Here is a 21,045-nt window from a genome sequence, read left to right as displayed (position 1 = left end):
TATTCAAGATATATAAACATGTTTCAACTCTTTCCACAGAACCACAAACTTTAAGTTTTGAACAAAACTTAAAGGTTTTCTTTTGGACTAACTTGATGTAATTTACAAGTGTAATCCCAATGTCAAAAGATTTAATCGAAAATAAAGTGGCTTGTCCATCATTTCTAGTTCTGACACTGTATTTCTTAGAAATCGGTCAGATAATGTTTTCCTCTAATTTAAAGACTAACCAGCCCAGGGTGTGATGAATTAAACAATATTGTACTTTCAAATCCCAGACACAGCAACCAAACCTTGCAAACATTCTACTTCCAAAACTAGGGTTTGATTCCAATATAAATTTGTTAAAACAGATTCAGGAGTCTCTTATCAGGTATCCGATACAGATAAGTAAAGACCTCTTCTTAAGTTAATGATGGAATGAACTGCATACTTTTTTGGGAGCAGATATGCTCTATATCTGCTTTGTCTAACATCCCTTACCCTTTTACAGAGAAGGCACTTTTCTTTAGGCAAGGGAATTGAATTATCAGACTTGAAAATGTAAATGCCAAATTCAGAATTACTTACAGCATTTGAAATGAAGTGTTACAATGCATCGGTCCGATATACTATATCCAGCAATCAAATCACTGTGAAAAATTGGGTTGTTGGTTGAGGGGGTGTGAGTCCTTCTTAAGCAACTGCCTCAATCCTTGTTAGGTTGAACCACAAAAGTGACCAAATTAAGCTGTGTTTAACCTTAGGTAGCTTGACACAAAAGCAGTCAGGCTTAGCTTAAAGGCAATTTGTAAACTATTTATGCAGTACACAAACGGTAGTAAACTGAAAACACAACACAAGAAACATCTCACAACAATTTAGAGTACATTTTAATATATTTAGACAAAAATGATAAAAATCCAATCAGTAGAAATGGAAATTTGTAGTTTCAAAGATTTAGATTAAAGTAGCACCAAAAGGAGCAAAGCACCAAGTCAGGGTAATGGGTCGTACCAGACAGGGACAAAGTTACAAGTTCAGGTTGACTGCTATGGAGTGTAGACCAGGAACAGGACCAGGTTTGGCCCGCTGAGGAATGTACTTTATGTCCTTGGTGCGGGGTGTGCACTGCATTACTATGCGGGACTTCGAGTCACTTTGCGCCGAATTTGGTGGAACCTTCAGTTAGGCTGGTACAACAATTTTAACCCCAATTCCAATGGTCCAAGACTGGTGGGTCCCACTTGTATTTTCAGGACTGACTTGGGCTGGGTCTAGGTACAAGTTCAAGATGGTTGGAGCTAATCCTGTTCCTAAGGCTTTGATCAGGCTGTCAGGCAACTAGCCCTTGAAGTCACTCTGGTAGTCATGGATGCAAGCAGAAAATCAGCTCTCAAGCATCAGGGCAGTCCTCTGAGGGATCAAGGCAGGCTTCAGGTAGCAGGGCAGCCCTCTTGTTGCAGCAGAGCAGTCCTCTGAAGTAAGCAGCAGGCCAGACGCAGATGGCCAGTCCTCTGAGAGTCTTTCAGCAGGTCCAGAAGTGAATTGAAGAGTTGGTCTGAGGGTCCTAATTTTATACATGGTGCTCAATTTGAAGTGGGAAAAGCTTCTGGGGTTTTCTTCCCACAGAAGTGTCTAGAATTGCCTGCTTCCCTGTCCTGGTCCGATTCTGTCTGGGTGCACAAATGCCTAGTGTGAAGTCCTTTGCTAGTGTGCTGAGGCAGCCCCTTTAAAGTGCAAGTGTGGAAGATAATATCCCCCCCCCCACCACCCAGTCTCTCTATTATGCAGCTTTATGGGAGGAATACACAAAGGCCAACAGCCACTCACACCTAGTCATGTGACCCAGGAGCATGTTACAGGCAATAAATGGTTACGACAACGAAATACTAGCTTTCTAAAAGTGGCATTTTCACTTAGAATTCGACTTTATAATTTAAGAGGGTTTGAAATTACAATTCTTAAGAGACCAAACTTGAGATTCCCACCGACTCCCAATCACATGCTACCACTATTTAAATGTAATAGGGTAACCCAATTTTATCCTATGGGATGGGTAGGCCTTGCAGTAGTGAAAAACGAATTTAAGATTTTTTCACTACCAGGACATGTTAAGCTTAAATGTACATATCCAATTTTTTTTAATAGACTGAACCTTGCTGTATGGGCTGTTTTGGGCCTACTTTCTAGTTGTCTTATATGTATTAAAAGGAAGGTTTGGGCCTTGCAAATGGTTTGTTTTGCCAGCTCGAAATTTCTGCAGGGAGAGACCTGAGACATGTTGTAATGGGCTACTTAAGTTGATGGCACAGTCAGTGCTCCATGCCCACTAGTAACTTTTAATTTACAGGCTCTGAACATCTGTAATACCACTTTACTAGGAGCTTACATGTAAATTAAATGTGCCAATTAGGTGTAAGCCATTGTCACCATTTTTAAAGGTGTGAACAAAAGCACATGAGCACTATTTAGCAGTGGTAGAGTGCACAGAGTACTATAAAACAAGAAAAATAGGTTCAGAAAACAGGAGGGGTGAAGTCGAACGTTTGGGGGGACTCTGACCTTGAGAAGGGCAAGGTCAATAATCACTGTGAATTTTTCCACAATCTTACTCTGTTGTAAGGAGTACAAAAAGCTATGTGCTTGCGACTCTGCTAAAAGGGCCCAAGAGTCTAAACCCAACTCTGTCCTTAATGCCTGGATCATCACGTTAGTAGGAAGAGATTTTTTAGACACTGGCTTCCTAAACACTCACTTAGTCATTGGTCAAGAGTGAATAGTTTAACCCTGTACAGAACTTGATGCACTAATTTATGTAAAGTTATTATTTGTAAAGACTTATGCAAATAACCTCCAAAACAGATGTCAAACCTTTTAAGTGCATGGACAGTGGAGGGAAGAGACATTTTTAATACAGCTAAATGATGAACCCATTTTAAGTTACTAGCAAAGTATTTGAAAGCCCCCAACTCTTGCAGCACAACATTATTTAGAAACCAAGTAAACTTCTTACTATGGGCCTGACCTTTGTGTTGTAAGTCTAGTAGGGTAGAGTCCATTAGAACTAGATCATGTGCATACATAAGACACAGAATATTGATGTCTCCAATTTTGGGGGAAAAGGAGCTTGTCTTTGATAATACCTTAGTAAGACTCTTGCCTCAAACCATTCCTAACTGGAATTTTATCGGTCAGAACTCCATGACCATTCAAATCAACCTGGACCCAGTTACAAGAATGCAACTGTTGGATTATAATTAAGCAGCAAATACCCTGGAATACCACAGCTCCATAATGTAGTCCACATTCTGCCACAGTCAACCAAATCAAATGTAGTATGGAAATCAACAAAATAGCAACATAGTTTGCCTGTTTTTGCAATCTATCTCCTCGCCTTTGTCCAGAAGACCATACAGTGGTCCACAGTGGAATAAGTTTTCTTAAATCTGACCTATTCTCTGTGGATAATGCCAAGCCCAGATCTCAACAATGTTTGAGCACAGATCTTAAACATTGTGTTCAGCTGTGTGTTTTAATTTGTTCTTGGCGAGCTCCCCTGTGCTGTCTTCCTTATGAATAGGTTAGATAATTGCACCCTGCTATGAGCTGGCTATCATCCCTGTGGTTGAGACCCATTTAAAGAAAGTACCTAAAACATCAGTCCATCAGAGAGGGCCTGCCTTAAATAGGATATCAGGTAAACTATCCGGACCACCTGTCTTCATCAGCAAAGCTAAAAGCTCTGCCGGCTAGGAGGTTTTCCTAAAGTGTACTGCATGCATAATTAAGAGTCGATACGGCCCTATCTTAACAGGCAGTAGAGACTCCCACTTGAGGCAGCTGATACTAGTTCAGGTACACAGGCAGGCAGACATCAATGAGCCCTTATCTGTAAAATGTGACTAGTCTGCTATTACTACGATTGGTGAAAGATATGGAATCTGCACTGCTGGCTGGGTTTGTGGGGATCAAACAACTGACGAGGAAGACATAGACCAAAGCCCAGCAGATGGAAGTCTCTGTGGATGTTTCATGGCAGACATTTGCTGCCCAAGAGCCACAATGATCTTACAGCCTTGCTTAACAGAACAGACACAAGGACAACTTCATTGCACAAGATTCATAGACTTTTAGGAAACATTTCAGGTTTGCTTGTGGCGAATCTGTATTACCCCTGCCGAATTCTGTAATTTATGGGAGCTCATATTGCCTCCTTTCGGGCATGAGGGAGACACAGAGATGGGAGACATAGAGATGTTTCTCCTCACTATTAGGGGCCAATAGCGATCTCATCCGGAAAGCATTCGTACCGAATCGGTTTCAGAATGCTTTCTGAACGACTCGACCATGAGCTACCTGAACGACGAGTCACGATGCAATGCATTTTAAATCCCACAAGTCGTATGGAGCGCAATCCATCTGACCGAATCATCTGGAACCAAGCACGATGCGACCGGCTCGTTTGCAAATGCTCAAGAATAGTATTCCTGTTAGGAATCAGACTCAGTTTACCCTGCGAACAGATGATGATGCATCAGACACGGTTACTGATGGCAAATGGAAATTGTCAAAAACAGTATAAACAAGCATTGGCAACGCCAAAATCAAAGAATAAAAAATCTAAATATTAGCCACACTCAACAATTCACCTACAGAAGGGGCCAAACACATGACCATGATCCTTTGCTCTAACACAACTGCTGAGAGGTCACAGGATTTGCCACACATCCCCTGCTCTCTGCCTCACGCACTCACACTTCACCCGCCACACAACTTGCATAGATTGTTTTGACAAAACAATTGTCACAAATACACACTCTTTTTCATATTCACACTCACCCATACCTTCACACTCACCCTCACCTTCACCTTCACCTACACCCTTACCATGCCCCAGAGGAAGCAGCCACGTTTTACAGAGAAGGGGTTGGAAGTGCTTGTAGATGAAATAGTCAGAGTAGAGCCACAGTTATTTGGGAACCAAGTCCAACAGACCCCCCCCCCCCTGTCCCAGATAAATAGGATGTGGGACAGGATAGTCATTAAGGTGAATGCTGAAGCACCTTGCCTGCACATAATGGATGATATCAGGAACGGTTACTATGATGTTAATCAATCACATGTTTGTTAAGCACTACTACTCACCCATGAGGGTCTCAAGGCGCTGTTGGAGGGGGGGTTCGCAGGTTCCAGTCCATCAAGGAGGGGGTCTGTCGAAAGAGGGTCAAAAAACTGCTGGCCAGAGAACACGCCCAGAGGCAGCAGACTGGCGGTGGCCCCTCCTGCACCACCTGTGCACTTTGCTTCCTGGGAGGAGAAAGTGCGTGCTATCCTTGAGCCGGAGAGTGTCTATAGACTACCAGAAGCACCAGAGTCTGGTGAGTACCTATTCCACATTCAAACAAACTTTACAATTACACCTCTTTAGACATCACTGTAATGGATACCGCTATACAAATAACTGTTAATACATGAAAAAAGTAGAGTCAATGAGCCTGTGATGTGTATGTCATATTGACAAACAACACACCTGCAATAAAATTGAAAATGCATAATACTCTAACCATGTACATACTCCTTACAAACTCACAGCAAGGCTTTGTGCCCCAAACACCAGTCACCAATGTCAGCCATCTTGCTAGCACATTTTCACTCACTGCCAGAAAAGCTGAGTCACAGGTAGGCTCTTTGGGATGGCTGGGAAGGTGGGTGTGGGCACAGGCCTAATGAGAGTTGTAGTCACAGCAAACACTCTTACTCCCATATAGCCCAACAAGTCCACCTGGAACTATGCTTTCCACACAGTGAGTAGAAAAGTACTGACAAGACAGCTGACACTGGGGACTGGTGTCTGGAGCACAAGGCCTTGATGGGGGCTGTGGTCAACTCAGACGCTAGGCACCAGGGTCAGACAACTGCTTCATGGTCTGGAGCAGAGGATCTTAATGGGAATTGCAGTCATCTTAAACAACAGGCACCACTGTCATATATCTTGAATGTACACTTCCCTCATTGTTAGGGCATTTCCACTAACGCTCAGGGACTGCATAGTTCCAGGTGTGCTGTTTGGGCTCCCTGGCAAGGTGTTTGGAGGAGAGGGCATGATGACATTTGAATTCAGTGCAAACACTGCTCCTCCCTCCCAGTACAAACAGACCCCCAGGAAGCATGTTTACCTGATAGAGAGTAGAAATGTACATACAAAATGGCTGACACTGTCGACTGGTGTCTGGACAGCTACGCCCTGCTGGGAGTAGTGGACAAATAGGCACCAGTCATCAGTGACAGAGAACTTGCAAGTATATTCCCACTCACTGTCAGGGAAGCTGAGTTACAGGTAGCCTTTTGGTGCCGGGTGGGAAGGTGTGTGGGGGACAAGGCCTGGTGGGAGTTGTAGGCATTGCAAATACTCATCCTCCAAAACAGCCATGCTAACTCCTCTGTGCCTATGCTTACCTCACAGTGAGAGGAAGTGTACTGGCAAGGTGTCTGACACTGGTGATTGATGTTGATCTTGTAGCCAACTCCCATCCTGGCCCTGTGCACCAAACACCATGAAACTGTGTCAGTCATCTTGTTAGTACACTTCCATTCACTGTCAGGTAGCCATTGGCCCAGATGAGCTGCCTGTGCTGGTTGGGAGAAGGTGTGTTTTTTGTCACTACAACTCCCATCAGGCTCTGTCAGACACACCTTCCTACCCAAACCAAATAGCTTACCTGGGACTCTGCATTCCTGACAGTGAGTGACAATGTGCTGCCAAGATGGCTGACACTGGGGACTGGTGTCTGGAGCACAAGGCCATGATGGAATTTGTGGTCAACTCTGACAACACGCACCAGCGTCAGACATCTAGATAGTACATTGTCACTCACTGTCAGATAGGTATAGTTCGAGGTGTTCTGTTTGGGCTGGTTGGGAAGGTATGTGGAGGATAGGGCCTGATGGGACATGGAATCAATACAAACACTACTCATTCCAAACTGCACAACAAGACCATCTTAATCTATGATTATCTGACAGTGAGTGGAAATGTACTAGCAAGATAGCTGACACTGTTGCATGGTGTTTGGGGCACTAGGCCTTGTTGGATTTGGATTCAAGTTTAACACCATGCACCAGTGTAAACTTCCTTGCTAGTACACTACCCCTAACTGCCAGTTAGCCATAGTCTCCGAGGAGTTAGCTGTGCTGGGTGGGAGGAGGAGTATTTGTAATAGCTATAACTTGCATCAGGCCCTGTTCAACATACACCATTTCACCCACCACAAACAGCTCAACAGGAACTAAGCTTACCCACAGTGTTTCAACATATACTAGCAGGATGCATGACACTCAACACTAGTCTCTGACTGTTCCTCAACTACCAACAGGGCCTTGTGCTAGAAACACCAGGCACCAGTGTCAGCCAGCTATTTTAATACATATCTACTCACTCTCAGGAAATCAATGTTCCAGAGGTGCTGTTGTGCACGGTGGGAAGAGTGTGTGTAGTACAGGCTCTGAAGGGAGATCTGGCCATTGAAAACACTCCTCCCCCCACCCATCCCTACAGGCCCACTATGTAACATGCTTACCTGACAGTGAGTGCAAAGGTAACAACAAAATGCCTGAGAGTGGGGGCTGGTGTGTAGAGCACAAGGCCATGAGTGGATTTGTTGTAAAGTCAGACACCAGTGCCCAGTGTCAGGCATCCTGCGGGTACATTCAGACACACTGTAAGCCTAAGTCCCGTTGGAATGTTTGCGCTGGGCGGGAGGGTGTATACAAGAAAGGGCCTGGTGCGATATGAAGTTAGTGAAAACACTCCTCTTCCCATACAAACTAAACAGCTCATTTGAGCCCATGGCTACCGGACAGTGAGGGGATGTGTACTAGCAAGAAGGCTAACACTGGGTGCTGATGTCTGAACCTATCACAACTACCACATTTGCCTCTGGGCTACACACACCAGCCACCAGTGACACAAATCTTGCAAGTACACTTACCAAAACAACACTCTTCATGGTGGCCTGTTGGGGCTGAGTGGGAGGAGGAGTGTACGTTTCACAATTAGAGCACAAGCACACAAACCGCAGTTTTTCAAAGTTCTTTGCCATAAAATGGCAGAAAGCCTAAGTTTGAGAACTCATCTCACTATAGAGTAATGTACAAAATACATGATCCATGTATGCAATAAGCTAAGCAGTCACACATTTTGCTACTCACAGCCATTCACATGTGTAGAATGATATGAGAACAAGAAGCACCTCACTCACACCTTTCCAAAACATATCTGGGAAGAGTAACAGACTGTGAGTGTGCAGGCAGCAACACCAATGTGACTGCTAAAGACAGGTACTAAGCACAGTACCCAGGACACAAAAATACTTACACTGGGAGAGAAAGAGTACGTATGTCACCGCTGAAAGTAAAGATGTGGACAACATCAACCCACCTTTGTCACAAGCCAGTCAATTTCTTTGGACTAGTAATCTCAACCAAACACAACATGTCCATTTATGCACATAGCTGGACATGTCCATCAATCCACAACCTGTCCAAAATACATTGTACTAAAAAAAAATAGGCCCGCATCATGGATGATGGAGGTCAATCTACATACATAAACTCAGCATTAGGTCCAGTAGCCTATGTAATGGGTATGATTTGAGGGGCAGTGGACATTCACCTCAATCATTGTGTATTTTATTTACTCACAGGGCAAGCTGAGAACACCACTGGAAGCCAGCAAGACAACCAGTCCCAGACTGGTACACCAGGATCTCTCCCGCATAGAGGTCTCTCAACCATCTTCGGACAATGAGGAACGACCTGGCCCATCAGGTGTGGGTCACCCCACAGCACCAGCAGCTGCTACCTCGGGATCCTCTGCGACCACTCCCACCTCAGCTGACAGCACCTGTCATGCATTGGACCGATTCGGAAGATGCGACTGACGCAAACCTATCACTTTGCTGCATAGATTTAAGACCGCCTCTGCTGTTTAGATATAAATCTGTATGTTCCCTAGACACTTAACTTGCCTGCACTACCTGCATCATTCTTGCACCACCCCTTCTCTCTGCTGCTGTTACCACATCCTCTAGGAGCTACTATGGCTCGTACAGTGCTCAGGGCCCAAGCTTTCACAGAGGAGGAGAACCAGGCCCTGCTGGGCAGCTTCCTGCCACTGTACAGCCAGCTACATGGCAAACCAGAGGAGTAGGTGAGTGATGATTACACTGCATTTTCTCTGGACATGTGAAATTTCCATGCACTACTAGCATTAGGAATCTAATTGGCAAGCATCTAAATTGTGTTTTTGTAATTCTAACAGTGTGTAGGGAACGGTTCTGGACAGGTACACTGCTGTAGAAGTGTGTGTACTGGGGTAAATATCTTATCACTGTTCTCATGGGACGGAGTAATCATTGAACACAGGACAACTGCACATAATGCCATATGCCTACCCCTTGGACATTGTTGCCAATCTGACCATGACCAATGTATACCAGTGTCTGATTCAGAATCATGTTGCATGTGAAATAAAGGTCTGTCCCCATGTCATTCTTACAGGTCAATCCCATGAGAAGGCCAAGATATGCAAGATCATTTCCCGGAAAGTGAGCGACGTGGGGTTGGACACTCAGTGCGTCCATCATTGCTGCAAGAGGTGGCAGGACCTCCGTGGCTGGACCAAGAAGATTGCTGAAGTTCAGCTGGGCCTGTCACTTCCAGGAGGCCGACAAACCCTAACCCAACACATGCTCCAAATCCTAGCAGTGGTCTACCCTGACATGGATGGGCAGTTGAAAGCCAAACGGCAGCAAGAAAGGGGTGAGTATGTGGCTTGTCGCACCCCTTTGTTAAACATGCATGTTACAGTACCTTAGCCTGCTACCCATTTTACAGGTTGAAGGTTAGCCAAACCCACTGATCATTTTTGGAAGATGCATATGCATAAGGATAATTTGATGCCCGGTTATGCCCCTTTCATCAGGGAGATGTGAGTCAGTTATGTTCAGGGAAGGGACAGTAGTGCCATGCTCATGTGATCACCACAAATTATACATGTGCATGGAGGCAACCTTCTGGAGCAATGCAATTGCACAACATGCGCCTGCACATTGACTAATGTATGTTCTCGATGTGGTTTCCACAAATATGTGAAGCATGTTGTTATTGGAGCACACAAGTAGGAAGAGGCCATGCTATACTTCCCTGCCGCAAGTGATATCAATATTGAGGCCTTGGTGTGTTTTGCTCGCTCATTGTGCCAATGTTAGGTCCCAGCCGCGGTGCTCAGTGTTGTACAATGTATCCCATGTACCAATTACAGGTATGCTAACTCTGGTTATCTGTCACACTAGCCTCTCACATAATTGTGTGGAAGATTCCATTCTCTCAATTCAAAAGAGTGAGTCCATGTGTCTGACTCTAATAGTGACAACACAAGTCAAGGCAAGTCATAGTTTATTGTATGATTAATTAAAATCTTTACAAATTTCCAAAATAAATAAAAATATATGTTTACATTCAAACTTCATTTTGAAGTAAGTCAACAAAATGAGATGGGATGGAAGAGTGAAATAAGCCTTAGGAAGTGTGCAATATGTCTAATGGAAGTGAGGGACATTCAGACTTGGGCCATACTAATGGGGACTTCTACAGTCTAGACAGGCTTGGTACACAGTGTTGACTGGACTCATGAAATCTGTACAAACAATGCACCCTGACGGGCCAGTGGCATAGTGTTCCACCAGAAGCATTGTGTAGATGCAGTCATCAGACTTGGAAATGTATTAGCCATTGTTCACATTTGAAAATGGTGAGCTGTTCACAATGTGCACAACAATCTGATTCATCTTCAAGACACTATGCAGAGATGACACAAGACAGTGTGTCATATGCCACTCACCCTAGCTATGCCTACTACCTTGGTGAATCGTCAATTAGAGTCAGATGTGGGATCCAACAGTAGTGTACATGAGTTACAAGACAAATAAGCACAATCGCTGTTATCTGTGTGACATGACTCATGCAATGACCATGCCAGCTTAAAGTTTGACAAGGTAGTCATTTGACCTGTGACATTAGAGCCAATGGTTCCCAATTTGATGACTAGGGATTGTGGAATGGATAGCATTCAATTGTGTGAATCCTATTTCCATTGTGAGCTCCAACTCCCTTGCAAAAGACGAGACAGGTATGTCATGACACGAGACCATCAGGTGCGAAAGACGATACATCACCTGCTACATAGTGAAGTAGTTGACATTGTGATTGTGGAAAATGATGTCCATACATGCAATGTTGCAGATAACATCATGTGTGAGGGGGCATTGGTTAACTTGCAGGCTGACAAGTGCCATGAATGTAAATGTATCAAAAGATGATAGCACTAGTCAAAATGATGTAGTTGTTTGAACTGTGAGGATATGTGATGTTACCTATGTGTCAAGTACATACAGATGTCTTATGCGATTCTTTCTCAATTTTGTACACAGCATCAGCATCGGCCAGCGTAGGAAGCAGTGCTATGGATATATCAGGAGCAGTTTGCCAGTCTGGGTCCAGTGCACAGACGGACGTGGAGGTATCCATTGGCGAGGAGGGTGAGGGTAGCCAAACTGAGGGCAGGTCTGCAACAACATCTGGTGCCTCTGAAGACCAGTCAAGCTCCAGTGATCACTCCCTGGTGGTAGAGGAGACAGGGGATGATTCCTCTACATCAGAGTCCACCACCACCACTACCATCTCCACCCTCCTAGCTGTTCCCAGGCCCAGTGTCCGTGGCCGGTCCCGTGGCAGAGGACCTGTCTCCTTCACGCAAGGCACCTCACCTCCTCCTCCTGTCTCCCCTGCTGCCCTCAGTGTGGAGGCCATCGACATCCTGAGGCAGATCTCTGTGGGGCAGACAGCAGAGCTGAATGTCCTCCATGGGTATACCACCCATCAAACACAAATGGTATCATTCCTGGAGGGCCTTCACTCGGATATGTCTGCCCTACACAGATCCAATCAGGCTCTGACCTCCACACTGATGACAGCAATGTCCCAGCTCCAGCTGTCCCTCGCCCTCCTGCTTCTTCCCCATTCACAGTCCCAACTACCCTCCCTCACCCAAGCACACACAAACACATACATGCACACACCTCAAAAGCCACATGCAGCACACAAACACACACATAGAACAAACCCACTCACACATACACTCAGGAGACATATAGCACACTCACCACCAGAGGCATACCACCAGAAGACACACATGCATCCACAGACACTCCACAGACCTCAGAACCCTCTGCCTCTCCAACCACAACTCTTGCCTCTACTGTTCCCCCTCTGCCCAGAAACTCTTTCTATGTGACCTTGGCCTCTTCCCTACTGTTAGATCTGGCACCTTTGGCGTGGGTCTCCCTTCCATTTTTTTGCTGTTGCCTCATGTGTTTTTGCTGGTGTTAGATGCTTTGGGCACTGTGCCACTGCTGTCCAGTGCCACAGTGCGAGTGCTCCCTAAATTGATGTATTGATTAGTGGTTCCATGATTGGATGTTGGGTTTACTGTCAGACCCGAGTACAGTGCACTGAGTGTGCCCAGGCCGTGTAAATCCAAATGCTGCTAGTGGGCTTGCAGCCCTGGTAGTGCCACCCACAGAAGCGGCCTTGTAAAATATGTCGAAGGTCTGCCATTGCAGAGCCTGCGTGCAGTCTGGTACTGTCATGCTGACTGGGCAAGTGCACCCACTTGCCAGTCCCTAAACCTTCCCTTTTCTTCATATTAGTCACCAAGGGCAGGGTGCATTGCAAGTATAAGGTAGGACAAGCCCTGATGTGTGTGGCATGTCCTAATAGTGAATTGCAGCCATTTTCGGTTTTCACTATTGCAAGGCTACCTGTTCTCCATAGGCCAGAATGGGCTGTCAGAATTATTACACTTTATAATCCTTGCAGACTCAGAGAACATGGTAGAAATTCGAGTTTAGTATGCCTGGACTTAGAATAATAAAATACATCTTTTAGTGAAGTTTATTTTAATATTCTGCGGTTGCAAATACCACTTTTAGAAAGTTGGCCTGCAGTGGTTGCCTGACTGCCAAAGAGAGGAGAAAGAACTTTGGATTTTTCTTTCAACTTGTGCAAAGATCTCCAAGGGCTTGGAAGAGAGCTTGCCCCCTGACCGAAGTCCCAGGACCAGTGGACTTCACCAGCCTTTGTGAATTGCTGCTGGAAACAAGTAGCTACAGAGGCAGGGAGCTGTGACCAACTCTCACGACCGGCCCGGTGTCCTGTAGGCACTGCACCAAGCAACGTCCTCCTCGAACAACGCAAGTTCTGCGCTCACCGACTCCGCCAATGAGCCACAGCCTGCACCGACACTGGATGGACACCGCGACGTGCAACGCCTCGCTACACCGAATCGAACTGGTGTGTACTCATCTGATGCATTTCCTGAGCCCATGGCGAGTGTAAGGTGCGCAGCATTCTCACAGTTTTCAGACCCTGTTGCCTCCAAGTACTGAACTTTCTGCAGGGGTTCATGTGAAGCAATGAGTGTGCTGTCTTAATAGTCCATTGCTTTCTAATTTATGTGTCAGTCATGCCATCCTGCTTTTGTTTGGGGTCATCACGTGTATGGGTTTTTTGTCTGTTCTTGCTTAGATTTGATATTTGCAACCACACACCAGTTGCAGTTGAGCATATGAATTGTGTGTATTTTGTCAGTTCTGGATGTTCCTTACACAGGTGCATGTAGGCATACTTATGTGAATTCAATGTAACGTGCACATTATATTGCTTGGCTAACGTGTCGAATAAATGCAAGTAAAACATATTACAGAGTGATACTAAAATATATGTAGGTGTAGGTGCATTTAAACCATGAATATGATGTTCCCCTACAATTAGAGTGCTGTATGCTCTCTATCACACTCCACCTGTAGGTATTGAGCAACTTTGCCTTAGCATCACTTACATTGTTGAGGTCAGGTACACATTGCTGAGGGTACACACCCCCTGACCCCAGGATAGCCTCTATATTACTGGAGGTATTTACACCCTCAACCCCAGGTTTACCCCTGTATGCTGGAGGTATTAACCCCCCAGCCCCAGGTTTGCCTCTACATAGCTGGGGTTATTAACCCCCAACCCCAGGTTAGCCTCTATATTGCTGGGGGTATTAACTCCCCAAAACCAGGCTGGCCTATTCATTGCTGGGGGTATTTAAACCCCCAACCCCAGGTTTGCCTCTACATTGCTGGGGGTATTAACTCCCAATGCCAGGTTTGCCTCTACTTTACTTTGGGTATTAACCCCCAACCCTAGGTTAGCATCTACATTGCTGGGGGTATTAACCCCCCTACCCCAGGTTTGCCTCTACATTGCTGGGGGTATTGACCCCCAAACCCCCGGTTAGCCTCTACATTGCTGGGGGTATTTACACCCCCAAACCCAGGTTTGCCTCAACATTGCTTGGGGTATTTACCCCCAAACCCAGGTTAGCCTCTACATTGCTGGGGATAATAACTCCCCAACCCCTGGTTAGCCTCTGCATTGCTGAGGGTATTTACCCGCCTCTCAAAAACCCAGATGCGCCTCTACATTGCTGGGGATATTTACCCCCCAACCCCAAGTTAGCCTCTACATTACTGGGGCTATTAACCCCCAACCCAGGTTAGCCTCTACATTGCTGGGGGTATTAAACCCCAACCCCAGGTTGCCCTCTACATTGATGGAGGTATTTACACCCCAAACCCAGGTTAGCCTCTACATTGCTGGGGGTATTAACCCCCAACCCCAGGTTTGCCTCTACATTGCTGGGGGTATTGATCCCCCAGCCCCAGGTTAGCCTCTACATTGCTGGGGATATTAACCCGCCCAACCCCAGGTTTGCCTCTACATTGCTAGGGATAATAACCCCCCAACCCCAGGTTAGCCTCTACATTGCTGGGGGTATTTACCCCCCAAACCTAGGTTAGCTTCTACATTGCTGGAGGTGTTAACCCCCAGCCCCAGGTTAGCCTCTACATTGCTGGGGTATTTACACCCCCAAATCCAGGTTTGCCCCTACATTGCTGGGGGTATTAGCCCCCCAGCCCCTCCTTTGGGTCACAAGTGCTGGAAGCCTCTACATTGCTGGAAGTAATTTCTCCCCCAGTTTGGCTGTAGTTGTGCCCCTGCTTTCTCTTGTATAGTCTTCCGCGGGGTAGTTGCGTTATTGTTTAGGGGTGGGTGTTGGACTTACTGTCTGCGATGATGATGTCGGTTGGGGTGGTAGTATTCTTCGTAGGCGTAGATTACGGGGATGACGTGCGCAATGGGATACATGGCTGCACTGTCTCGTTCTCCGGAATCGTGTTGTGGCGCGATTCGGAGCTGAAATACTCGCCTTCCGGATGCTCTGACATGTTGGTTGTGGCGACCTATTCGGAGCATGGGTAGTACGCATCGTACTTGGGCGTTCGGAATCGGTCTGGGAAATGCCACGTACGACTCCATTCTGCATTTCCGGAGGTTTTTCGTTAGGAAAATGAAGACGTATTTGGAATGACCGAGCCTTTCGGTAAGTAAAGGGTTTTGGGCATCGTAATGAGTTGTTTGGTAGAATCGGATCCCAGTACAAGTCGTTTGGAAGGTCTGACTCCAGACGGCTTTGGGATGGCCTTCCTGGCGACATCGTAATCGGGCCCTTAGTATTTGAACAGAGTCCCACATACTGAAGTTGGATGTCCTAATTCTGGAAGCGTTCACACCATGCCTGTACTGCTTGCAGTTCCAGAGATAGTGCGCCTTCACATTTAGATATTATCTCTAAAACCCAAATTATCTGGTGGTTGCCCAAGGTCCTTTGAGTATTCAAACTGCCCACAAATCTTACCTTTATCCATTTTTTAAATACTAGCCAATAATGTTTGGTACACTAAAGTATATTCTTTGTGGTGTTAGCCCAATTCCAGCATTAGCAGTCCCTCTCCAGAATACTGATGCCAGGGACTAGTTGAGATAGTAGCTATTCTCCTCCTAAACTGTGTCCAGAAGAACAGACACCAATTACCTGAGCCCCAGTAGCTCTGTTAGCTAGACTTGAAGACTTTGGAAAACCAGCCCCTCAGTGCCCCCAAAGCATTCTTTTTAGTTTGGGAGAGAGACCCTGCAGGGTACCCCAAGGACCATCGCTAAGGCCCACACTCTTCAACATCTACATGGCCCCCCTCGCTGCCATCATCAGACAACACAGACTCAGCCTAGTATCCTACGCCGACGGCACCCAGCTCATCCTCTCCCTCACCAAGGATCACATCACCACCAGACTCAGCTTCCAGGAAGGAATGTAGGACGTTGAATCCTGGATGAGCAGCAGCTGCCTGAAGCTCAACTCAGAGAAGACAGAGGTCCTCATCCTCTGACCCTCCCCCTCTACATAGGACAACACCTGGTGGCCCACCACCCTTGGCATCCCCCTTCTAGCCCCACAGATTACGCCCAAAACCTTTGCATCATCCTTGACCCCTCTCTCTCCATGACCCGACAGGTCAACGCCGTCGCTTCCACCTGCTTCAACGCCCTCCGCATAATGACACTCTCATCACAGTCCTTCAAGGGCAATCTGAAAATACAGTCGGCCATTATATTCTTTATTCTAAGTCTGTGTTTAATGCAGCAGCAAAACTCTTGCAACCTAAATTGCCACATGGCAATTCTGGACATGAACCTTCTACCACCTTTCATTGTTACACTTATGTTATGTTACACTTATTTCTATAGCACGCTTCTCACCCGGGGGCATCTCGGCGCTTGACTAGAAATTTTAACTTGAGACTAGAAACCAAGAGTGTATTTAGAATAGAAAAGCCTTTAGATGTTTCCTAAATGTGCTGTAAATAGAGCTTTTTCGAAGGGGATCAGGTATTCCAATATCTTGGAGCCAGATATGAGAATGATTTTCCTCCAGTGCGACTCAACCTTATACGCGGTACTCGTAAAAGACCAAGAGCCCCGGACCTAAGGTTTCTGTTCGGTACATGTTTGATGAGTCTCTTTTGAAGGTATTGAGGTCCTCTTCCATTAAGCGTATTATATGTGAGACAACAGATCATAAAAAACTATCTCTTTCTCACTGATAGCCAATAGAGCTCTCGCAGTAAGGGAGCGAAGGAGAGCCCACTGGGCGATTTAGTACCATCCTGGCCTCAGAATTCTGAATCACCTGCAATTTGCTTAGCAGGGTCTCCTACCCCTGCCAACAAGGCATTGCCATAGGCTAGGCGGCTAATAACCATGGCCTGGACCAGCGTTCTACGGTGGTTTGTGTGCATAAAGGGGAGGATTTTGCGAAGCAGATGCAGGCTATAATAACAAGAACTAGTCGTGGCGGCAATGTGATCTTTCATAGATGGAGATTGGTCTAGTTTTAGCCCTAAATTTTTAACACATTGGCGTCGATTCCGATCCGGTAAAAAGCGCTCCGAATTGCTGTTCGGAGCGTTTTTTCCCGTACGAGTCGTACCCGTAGGCGTCCCCGTACGAATCTGCAAATACGATCACAATCTAAAGCGTCACTCCGTACGGGACGTAAAAAACGCCGTCCGAATCGAAAGTCCATACGATTTGCAGTCGGTTGACGTTTTACGCTACGTTCAAACGTAAAAAGAGCGCATCTCCCGAACCAGGAAGTACGATCCGTGTAGAACACACTCCGTACGGCTCTTTTTCTACGAGAGCTCAAAACTACCGTAAAACCACACTCCGGCACGAACCGCACCCCGGAACGCGACAAGCAGGACATGAACAGCATCGTCCGTCTCATCCCTATCCTGTACGGCCACCACCTCGTACTTAGAAACCGACGACGGCGCAGAAGGTGAGTACAACAAACTTTAACATACCTGTACGTGTTGCCACACGCGCACATCTCCATTGCACGACTGTCATGTCTGGGTACGTTGCACCACACACTCCCGCACTTCACCAGTGTAATACGGAGATGTACCGCACCTAAGTCATCGACCTCGGGGTACGGTACGTCACCGCACAACACCAGTGTAATACGGAGACGTACCGCACCTACGTCATCGACCTCGGGGTACGGTACGTCACCGCACAACACCAGTGGAATACGGAGACGTACCGCACCTACGTCATCGACCTCGGGGTACTGTACGTCACCGCACAACACCAGTGGAATACGGAGACGTACCGCACCTACGTCATCGACCTCGGGGTACGGTACGTCACCACACAACACCAGTGGAATACGGAGACATACCACACCTACGTCATCGACCTCGGGGTACGGTACGTCACCGCACAACACCAGTGGAATACGTGCCGCATGTACGTCATCGACCTCGGGGTACGGTACATCACCGCACAACACCAGTGGAATACGGAGACGTACCGCACCTACGTCATCGACCTCGGGGTACGGTACGTCACCGCACAACACCAGTGGAATACGGAGACGTACCGCACCTACGCCATCGACCTCGGGGTACGGTACGTCACCGCACAACACCAGTGGAATACGGAGACATTGGAATACGTACCGCATGTACGTCATCGAAGTACGTCACCGCACTTGACCAGTGTAATAGACGTGTGGGACATACGTCTGCTAAGTAATTGTAAGTGAGTGTAAGTATCAGAGTGTGTGTGTGTGTAACACCCCCCCCACTGCCCACCAGTGCCCAGCATCAGAGTGGGTGGCTGAGACCCCCCCCACTGCCCACCAGTGCCCAGCATCAGAGTGTGTATATGGCTAACCCCCCCCCACTGCCTACCAGTGCCCAGCATCAGAGTGTGTGTATGGCTAACCCCCCCCACTGCCCACCAGTGCCCAGCATCAGAGTGTGTGTATGGCTAACACCCCCCCCCACTGCCCACCAGTGCCCAGCCTCAGAGTGTGTGTATGGCTAACACCCCCCCCCCCCACTGCCCACCAGTGGCCAGCATCAGAGTGTGTGTATGGCTAACACCCCCCCACTGCCCACCAGTGCCCAGCATCAGAGTGGGTGGCTGAGACCCCCCCCCCCACTGCCCACCAGTGCCCAGCATCAGAGTGGGTGGCTGAGACCCCCCCACTGCCCACCAGTGCCCAGCAACAGAGTGTGTGTATGGCTAACCCCGCCCCCACTGCCCACCAGTGCCCAGCATCAGAGTGGGTGGCTGAGCCCCCCCCCCCCACTGCCCACCAGTGCCCAGCATCAGAGTGTGTGTATGGCTAACCACCCCCCCCCCCACTGCCCACCAGTGCCCAGCATCAGAGTGTGTGTATGGCTAACACCCCCCCCCCCACTGCCCACCAGTGCCCAGCATCAGAGTGTGTGTATGGCTAACACCCCCCCACTGCCCACCAGTGCCCAGCATGAGTGTGTGTATGGCTAACACCCCCCCCACTGCCCACCAGTGCCCAGCATCAGAGTGGGTGGCTGAGACCCCCCCCCACTGCCCACCAGTGCCCAGCATCAGAGTGTGTGTATGGCTAACATCCCCCCCCCACACTGCCCACCAGTGGCCAGCATCAGAGTGTGTGTATGGCTAACACCCCCCCCCCACTGCCCACCAGTGCCCAGCATCAGAGTGGGTGGCTGAGACCCCCCCCACTGCCCACCAGTGCCCAGCATCAGAGTGGGTGGCTGAGACCCCCCCCCACTGCCCACCAGTGCCCAGCATCAGAGTGTGTGCATGGCTAACCCCCCCCCACTGCCCACCAGTGCCCAGCATCAGAGTGGGTGGCTGAGCCCCCCCCCCACTGCCCACCAGTGCCCAGCATCAGAGTGTGTGTATGGCTAACCCCCCCCCCCACTGCCCACCAGTGCCCAGCATCAGAGTGGGTGGATGGCTAACACCCCCCCCCACTGCCCACCAGTGCCCAGCATAAGAGTGTGTGTATGGCTAACACCCCCTCCCCACTGCCCACCAGTGCCCAGCATCAGAGTGGGTTGCTGAGATCCCCCCACTGCCCACCAGTGGCCTGCATCAGAGTGTGTGTATGGCTAACACCCCCCCCCCCACTGCCCACCAGTGCTCAGCATCAGAGTGGGTGGCTGAGACCCCCCCACTGCCCACCAGTGGCCTGCATCAGAGTGTGTGTATGGCTAACACCCCCCCCCCCACTGCCCACCAGTGCCCAGCATCAGAGTGGGTGGCTGAGACCCCCCCTACTGCCCAACAGTGGCCAATCTTTACATCAAAAACCTACCATTGCTAACCACATTACCATCAGGAGAGTGACACATGTCATCATACCTATATTCTAACATCACACCAGCTCCCAGGCACACAGCAGTCACAGACATTTTCACACAAACAAAAGTTCAGAAAAGGAAAGAAATAGCTTTATTCAGCTGGTTCAAAATAGAAAAGCAAATAAGAGTCCTCGCTCATTAATGTCCAATGGCCAGTCCAAAGATGTCTCTGCAACAGTCTGTGCCTCCATGGGTGTGCTCACACCAAAACTTGCCTACACATGGCGTTTAATCCGCTGTGGGAACTATGGGGGCACCATCTGTGGAATCCTCCGGCACCGCATGGACAGGAGAGGGAAGGATAGGTGGAGTGGGTGCAGGTGTAGTGGATTCATCCACACTGGCTGGGGCATCGCCGAAAGTAGCTTCAAAAACCTGGCTGCACACCTCAGCCAGTGCGGAAAAACTACCACCAGAATCCGGGGACACATTGGGGGTGGAGGTACAGGGCTGTGAGTCAGTTCTGGGGGTGTGGATGCGTGTGTGAGGTGTCTCCCCTCTCCCTGTGGGTGTGCCTACTTCCCCTTGAGAATGGGTGCATGGAGCTTTGAGCTTCTTATGCTGTGTGTGTGCGCTGGGTGTGTCTGACCTGTGGCGTGTGCGTGTATGATGTGTAGGTATGTGAGAGACAGAGGTGGATGGGTCTGAAGGATGGGGGGGGACAGATGCTGCTGGGTGTACAGAGCTGCCGTCAGTGTTGACTCCATGGCAGCCACACTCCGACGTACATCAGACATGGCTGATGACATGCCCTCCATGAACGACACCACCTGTGTAAGCAGTTGTGTATGTCCATGGAGGACAGTCAGCATGGATGTCTGACCTACTGCAATCT

The sequence above is a fragment of the Lissotriton helveticus genome, chromosome 3_1 (genome assembly GCF_964261635.1).
Source record: "Lissotriton helveticus chromosome 3_1, aLisHel1.1, whole genome shotgun sequence".
Lineage (NCBI taxonomy): Eukaryota > Metazoa > Chordata > Amphibia > Caudata > Salamandridae > Lissotriton > Lissotriton helveticus.
The sequence above is the reverse complement of the archived record's forward strand: the minus strand, read 5'-3'. Positions refer to the sequence as shown.